This window comes from Chiroxiphia lanceolata, chromosome 7 (assembly GCF_009829145.1).
Source record: "Chiroxiphia lanceolata isolate bChiLan1 chromosome 7, bChiLan1.pri, whole genome shotgun sequence".
Classification (NCBI taxonomy): Eukaryota; Metazoa; Chordata; class Aves; order Passeriformes; family Pipridae; genus Chiroxiphia; species Chiroxiphia lanceolata.
The window spans coordinates 21523845-21531770 of NC_045643.1; positions in this window are offsets into that span (position 1 = coordinate 21523845).

Here is a 7926-nt window from a genome sequence, read left to right on the forward strand (position 1 = left end):
TTGTTACTAAGGTATATAATTCAAGTACCTGACTTTAACTTGTGAAAGATACCATTGGTTTCAAGGTGCCACTGAGGACATGGGTACTTCAAAAAGTTACTTTGAGGTAAGCTGGGGTGCACATTTCCTTTGTCCTAGTGTGCGTAACATTGCTTCTCTGCGTGGTCTCACTGCATTCTGTGTGGTACTTCACTTCTAATAAGGGGCAAGATTTTCTGCTTCCTTATATATAAACAGCTTAACATCAGAGATATGTGCTTCCCTTGCCAGTTTCCTCTTCTAATTGAAATAACTTACATGACCTTCTCTCTGGCTAGTTACTCACATCTAAAGCAGTACCTAGCGATGTACTTGTAACTTGTGAGATTAGCATGATATATTTTAGAAAATAGTAAGTTCTATGACAACTGTTGCTAGCTGATGCAAATCTCCTGCTTTTGTAGCTCCACAAAAACTATATTTTTTTTTTTGTAAATGGATGCCTCTGAAGATTTATATGTCTTTATATTAATTAATTATCTTTCTTCTTTCATAAACTGCTATTCTCAGATAGGTGGCAGGTAACAGACCGAAACACTCTAAATGAAGGGTGCAAACCACAGAGTTATGAATTATTATGAATTATTGTAGCCAAAGGTGAGGAGAAAGTGGTCCCAATACTGTCACGCCAGTCTTCCATTATTGAAGTGACGGTGAATGCAATTTGGACAATAAAACTCAAATGTTCTAGACTCAACAGAGACAAGGTCCATAATAGGAGAGTATAGGAATTTCATTTCTGCCTAGAGCTTAATGCAGTAAAATCCCCTAGTATTATATACTAGATTCAATGTACTAGATGAGGCATTTTCTTTGAAGCCATAAAATGGTCATGATTTTGGTTAGGTTTGTGACCTTAAGGATGACTCCCTGTTACTGCTGGTAAGTTTGTTTGCTTGTTTGTTTGTTGCTATTTTGCACATCAGTCTAGAAAATTAGAAACTTTGAAAGAAGAAATAAACTGTCTTGCTCAATTTTGTACTTCTATAGTGTTGCTATTCTAATTTCGGAGTTCTATTGTCTTCTCATGGAGAAACACATTGTAACTTCTACTTTTCATTCATTCAAAGGGACAGTTACATTAAAAATAATAATTCTGTTTTCTGCTAACGTTAAGGAAAACTGTGGAGCTTCTCATTAGATTATATGTAAAATGTAAAGGTTTACCCTTCAGCACAGAGAGAGGGGGTATCACCAGAACATCCCTCTACTGCTCTCACTCAAGAGAAAGAAAAACTTCTCTTTTTTGTATTTTAGGATAGTCCTATTTTAAGAACTAGTCCATGGAGCAAGAGTTTAATGTCATTGCTTCTCTGGAATACAAAGGGAAACTGGAACATGAAAATAAGCACAAGCAAAGAAATAATATTCTGGCAGTGAAGCATTTTAGAATTCATTTTCAATGAGGAACAAATAATTTTGCTCCCCTCAAAAATCTTGTTAAAAAGTAACTAGTATCCAGAAGAATAAGCAATAACTCTGATGGGGGAAAAAACCCAACTCTATTTCCTCCTTTACTAGGGCCTGCTCCATGGCCTAGTTATTGAAAAAGTAAAACTCCCACAAGTGAACCTTCAGAAGCCATACGGCAGACCCCACAAAACAGGCCTACTTCCCACTTTCCTTCCTTGTTCAGGAATTGGTAAATTTTGTCAGTCTACACAGTAAGTTGCTGTTATTCCTGGCACTGTCAGTCTGGAACCGTTCATAAACATCCTCTCTCTGTTTATCTGAAGACTCCAAATATATCTTTTAAAAAAGATGCATTGATTGGCAATTCAGAGAGCCAAGTTACTATGTGTGCCAGTGATCTTAGAAACAAAACTGAATTATTATCATTCTATTTGGTCACCAACATCCGCACAATTCACATAAAATATAATCCAATGTCTCATATTGTACACCAAAATGAGCCCTTTTATTTTTTGAAATAAGTAGTTGATTTTTTAAAAAAATTCATACAATACAGATTTATGCCCACCTGAAGATCTCAGTTTCCTGACATAATTTCCCTGAATATATATAACATTCTTCAGAGAGTAGAAAATAAATCCCTGAAAAGAGGTAAGTAACCCCTCCAGAGCAAACAATGAAGCCTCTTCATTTCAGAGACCATTTCTCTTCCCAAAGGCAATGGGGATTTGATGGACCTGGCAGACTTAATTCCCAAGCCAAATTCCTCTTACAGACAAAACCCTACTGGCTAAGCCATTCTTTCATATTCAACGAGTTCCAACATAGCCTCTGATCCAAAGCTGGCAGTTTGACACAGGAAGAGAAGTGATTTCTCAGGTGAATATATTGCAAACCATGTCTCCTCTCTAAACCTCTAGATTTTTTTCTCATATGCTGAGCAAGAGGAGTAACATCAGTCCCTGTGGTATCTTTGTGCAGGGTAGCAGTGACTCATCATTATCTTTTGAGTTTTCACAGAAGAGAAGGAATTGGAGAAGCTCAAGAGGTAGTCTCTGTTGCTGGTAACTACAGATATCTCAACAAAATATAGGATTTGGATGTCTCAAAGGATAGTGGTTAATCAAAAATAATCTGCATTTTTTAATTTCCTTTTTGATCCGTAGCTCGGTTGGTGCATACCATGGCTTGTCGCAAGACTTAGTCTGACAGAAATGTAAAGCCTTAAGTTGTTGGAGTGTCTTGCCATGTTTTTTTGGTGAATTTTTGGGGAAAAAAGAGTTGTTTTATTAGTTCACAGCTATCAAGGAAGTCATAACATACATCTATTTTTGTTTCTTAACTCATTGTTTATTTGCACTGACAGAGAGATTTTATATCCAGCAGTAGCCATGTGCCTCATCAGCTTTTCTAAGGCTGTGTTGGTGCCTCACTGATTTTAAACTAATAACTGATGCTATGGAATGTTGTCATGACAGAGCAGTTGAAACTCAGGCAAACTGCATTCGCCCTGTGAGATACTGTTAGTTTCTGTAAGAAAGCACAGCTTTGAGATTCCATCCGAGCAATCTGATTTGAAATTCCTCACAGCAGGCACAAACCAATTCAGCTTTCAACTGAGTAGATGCAAGTGGGATATATGAAGTTGTCGATATTCACAAACTGTACTGCCATTGAGATTTTTCAGACATTAACACAGAGCCATGATCTAGCTTTGACATACAACTTGTCTTTGGATGGATTCTAGGCATTCTCCAGCAATTTATGACCTGTCCAATCCACATGTGGGGCTCCAGCACAGAGCACATGGACTCCTGCAGTGAGAGGGTCCGTGGGTCCATCCCTTCTCTACACTCTGCATTGGTCAGTGTTTTAACAAGTTTCAAATATGGCTTAGTAATTCCTCGTTATCACATTTTCCATTTTCAATGTCTTTCTCAGCTTGGACTTTCCCTCTAATGTCTTTCTTTGTAGTTTGTTCTCTTAGCTGTGTTCATGGCTATACACTTTGTGTAAATCCACAGTGATATTGCTTTTGCTTTCTTCTTTTCATCAGCCATAAGAGAATATTTCTAGTGCTTCCAGAAGATTTCCTCACAGCCTTCCTCTCTTCCTCATTTAGTAAAATTAAGGCTGAATTCCCTTAACCTATTCTAGTCTTCCTAAAGCTGCTTTCCTGTCCCTCTATATTGTGTCTGATTGATCATCACAGCTTGTATTTCTCATAAAGTAATTTCAAGTTCAAATGATGAAATTATGATTAGATGAGTTCCAGGGAAATGGTGATATTGAATCTGTGTTTGTCCACCATGTATTTATCAGAACAAAGTCAGTCACAGTTTTTTAAATGTCATTTGGTGCTTCCTGGATTTATACTTCAAGTTGTTTTGTGTGTATGTAGACACATTTAATAAAAACAGAGTTTTTAAACCAAAGACAAATGGAAACAAAAATACGCCACAAAATGGCAACTAAGAGAATGGACAACTTATGCCTGTAGTTTGCCTAAGAACTGAGTAAAGACTTTCAGATTTAATCCAACATGATAAATTGGTCTACTTCCTAGCCTTTCTCCATTAACATCTTATTTTTATAAACCAGTAATTAGCCTCCTGAATTACCAACAGTAATTACCAAGGACTGGCAAGTGGCAAACTAGTAAGTATCTGTTGTTCAAGGTGTTATTTCTGAGCAAATATGATGCTCAAAAAACAAGGACCAAATAGCGTTAATTTGAAAAAAGGGGTAATGCAGGCAGTTGCTGTGCAGGTTTTCCATACACCTCCCTGCCAATGAATCTCACTCCTTACTGCAGTACCCCACGCCATTCCAGTTCTAGGCATCTGTTGAATGCAGTCTGTTAACCATGCTGTGCTAACTGCTTTGGTTTTCTGATGAGAACAGAAGCACTAGGTAGAAACCCTCAAAACCACATTCCTTCACATTAAAAAAGAATAGCTGTGTCTGAGGCATTAATTCAAATTACAGATATGCTTGATTTTATGGGCATGTTATACCAGGAGTACATACCAAGCAACTCCTTAAACAAAAATTCCTTTACAGAAAACCAGTTCTACAAAGAAAATATGTTTTGCTTTGGTTTCTTGAGATGTTGTAGGTATCTTTTAATCTTCTAAAATATATAAATTGAATCAAGAGTTTTAAACTGGATAGGAGGAGAAAAATTCACCATGAGGACAGTCAGGCACTGGAACAGGTTTCCAGAGATGCTGTGCAGTCTCCATCGCTGGGGATTTTCAAGACTAGACTGTCAAATGTGCTAAGCAACCTGGTCTGTTCTTAAAGCTGACTTTGCTTTGAGCAGGGGCTTGGACTATAGACTCCTGATGTCCCTTCACATCTGAATTGTCTTACAATCTTTTTGTGACTTTGTTGATGAGAAAGAATGGTTGATAGAAATATCTGTGATAACTGGAATGGATTTGCTGGCCCACATGCTGTTGTGATTCTTCAGATATACCACAGTTCTCATCGAGGAACTTTAAAGGGGGTTTTATTGCAACTAACACACTTGTGCCACCAGGTTTCTTGTTAGCTCCATTTCTTGTTATCAGCGTAAGAAGGACTTAACAAGTATCAGAGCTGACTGGGAACCTCTGATAAAACTTTTTTCAGCAGAGTATGGAAGTGTGTCACTTTGAGTTACATTTTTGTTGAGCTATCATAGCATAACAATTATATAGAGTGAGAAAATAATTTTCTGTCCTAATCATAATTTTCCCAACAAGGTCCTAGTTTCATGCTGTAGAAGTACAAAAACAAACGAAGAATCATTTTAAATTTTAATGAAGAGAAATGTTACTCTTCCTAGGAGTTAATGTTCTTTTATACCTGTATCTGAGCTAAGTGGCCCAAGTTCATAGGCTTCAGCTGCTCCCATGCAAGTTTCTCAAGAGATTATCTGCAGTTGATCTACAGAGGTAGGTACTCTTGGCTCTAGTTTCTGTGGATGGCCTGTGGTTTACTACATTGATATCTTGCACTCTATACACTCCATACACTTTCTTGCAGATTGATAGGTATAAAACTTACACAAAGAACATATATGACCACAGAACCTTGTACTTGATGTTATGCAGTTATGATCTCTGCCACACAACCTGTATACCTCTTCTGGAGTGCCGTTTCACTAACAGTGACTCCACAGTAAAATTATGCTTTTTTTGGTCAATGCTGTATGCAGTGTTCTTAGGCTGAAAATACGAAAGATGGTATAGTGAATGGTAACTGAGACTAATAATGTGGATCACTAAGGCATTTTGAAGCACATGCAGGACATAATTAATTACTCTTACACTTTTTGATAGCATCTGTTTACTGTGAGATAGAAACAAGTTACTTGCTCATAAAGAGCAACTCATGAGTTACTAAAATCTAGTTTTGTCTCACAAGCACGTCAGATACCATCAAACTCAAAGTCAACATGGCGCGACTGAATTGGGCACCTCTACATCTCTTTTCTTGTTGTTATTATTTCCTGAGGGAACACTTGGTGGTAAAAAGACAACTAATATGTCAAATGAAACAGTAAATTGATTTGTCATGTCAAGCTCATTTAAACCAACTTTTCTACTACAACATTCATTGAATTTTGTTCAGGTTTTTATACTTAAATCATAATAATACCAAATTTACAGAGGTATTATTGATCTGTGCATCAGGCTACATACACATTGTGGCTTAGTTCCCTGTTCTGTGAAATTCAACACAAGCAAAGTTCAACCCTAAGAATTTTCTTCAAATCTTTTCCAAAAACTAAAAAGTCAAGAGTCTCTGGAAAGTCCATAGAAGTCGATACTTATGTGATACAAAGTATTATCCATCAGGTTTTGTCAAGTCACAGCACGTTAGTTGGTTCTGAAATCTAAGCATATAATTTGAGCAAACATTAAAATTTTCTGCATGTACACATTCCCTCCCCCTGACCACACACAAACTATTGGAAAAAATGTATATGTTACATTTCAAAGCAGAAAGTTGTATATATTTCCTGATTTTGCCCATAGTTGCATCCTAATACAAATATCTATTTTGATTTCATACCCCCAAGCAGATGCATTTAACTGCAGTGCACTGGCTGAGAGCTCTGTTTCACGTTCTGTACTAGGATATAAGATTTTTAAGAATATACAAAGTGTTCACTTGTGGATTCGATCATGGCAGTGTGCCTGGGAGCAGCATTGCAGCCTCTCCAGAGCAAACTTAAATGATTTAGTGTAAAATTTAGACTATAGCACAAATGAAAACTAGGAGAAAAATGTCAATAAAATTGCAAGGGAGAAGTAAAGACCCTTACAGCACTTTGAAACATTAGCAATTTTATTCAGAAGAAATTGCAGTATATGCACACTTCCACAGCATGAAAGGTCATGAATCTGCCTTCCACACTCAGTTGAGCTATTATATTAAATAAGAAAATTCACCCTGGCTGCAGTCATACTTGTGTACATCCCTGTATGCTTCCCAAGGGAATATTGGCAGAGTGGATGTCTGTAATATATTCTCCCTCACCCATGTACCCTTGCTAATCACAGCCCTTATTTGCCAAGAAAACAGACAAACAAACAAACAAAGTTGTATTCTTACATAACATCAGGAGTATTTTGAGAACATCAAAAGTAATGCCAAACTGAGCTGAAGTTGCAATTACATACAATCTTCAACCAGGATGCAGATTTATGGGAACTAATACCTGGAGAGGTATCTGAGCCCCAATACTCAAACTCAGTGCACGTACTAGTTCTCTGGCACTCCTACGCTGATGCCCATCTGCTGGAGTGGCATTGTGCCACTCGCAAGGTAATAACACAATTTCAACCAAAGATAGTTGCCAAGTACAAACAGGTTTGTGAGCCTTCAAAACACCATGGTGTGAAAGATCTTTCCTTGTAAGGTCCTTTTGGGAATACATCCACCATGTTATGCCTATATGCATAACATGGTGTTATGCATATAGGTGTTTAGGTACTCTTTTGACACCAAGTATAGGATACACACTGTGGAATGCTATTGTTATCCCTAAACAGGAAGCATTTGTTCTAGGCAGTTGCTGAGACTGAAGAGAAGCCATAGAATCTCAGCAGCAATTAAGATGACAGTAATAATAATAATACAGAAATAATAATTAGTGGGTGAGGAGTTACCTCTAATGGGATGCAGCATTACAACAACTGCATTGCTAGCTTCACTTGAATACAGAGAAAGTTACATTACACTCTAAGCAGTTAAAAATCTCATATTCACTACCCATTCTCAGCTGATCTTGTATCTATTGAATTTTGACTGCAACATATCTCAAATGGTAATAAAGGAAAATTCTGTAATTTCTGGCCAGTTACAGTCAGGCTGAAGTTGGAAGGCACCTCTGGAGTTCCTCTAGTCCAATTCTTTGGTCGGAGGCTGGTCATCTGGAGCCAGTTTTTAAAGGCCATATCAAGCTGAGTTTTGAGTATC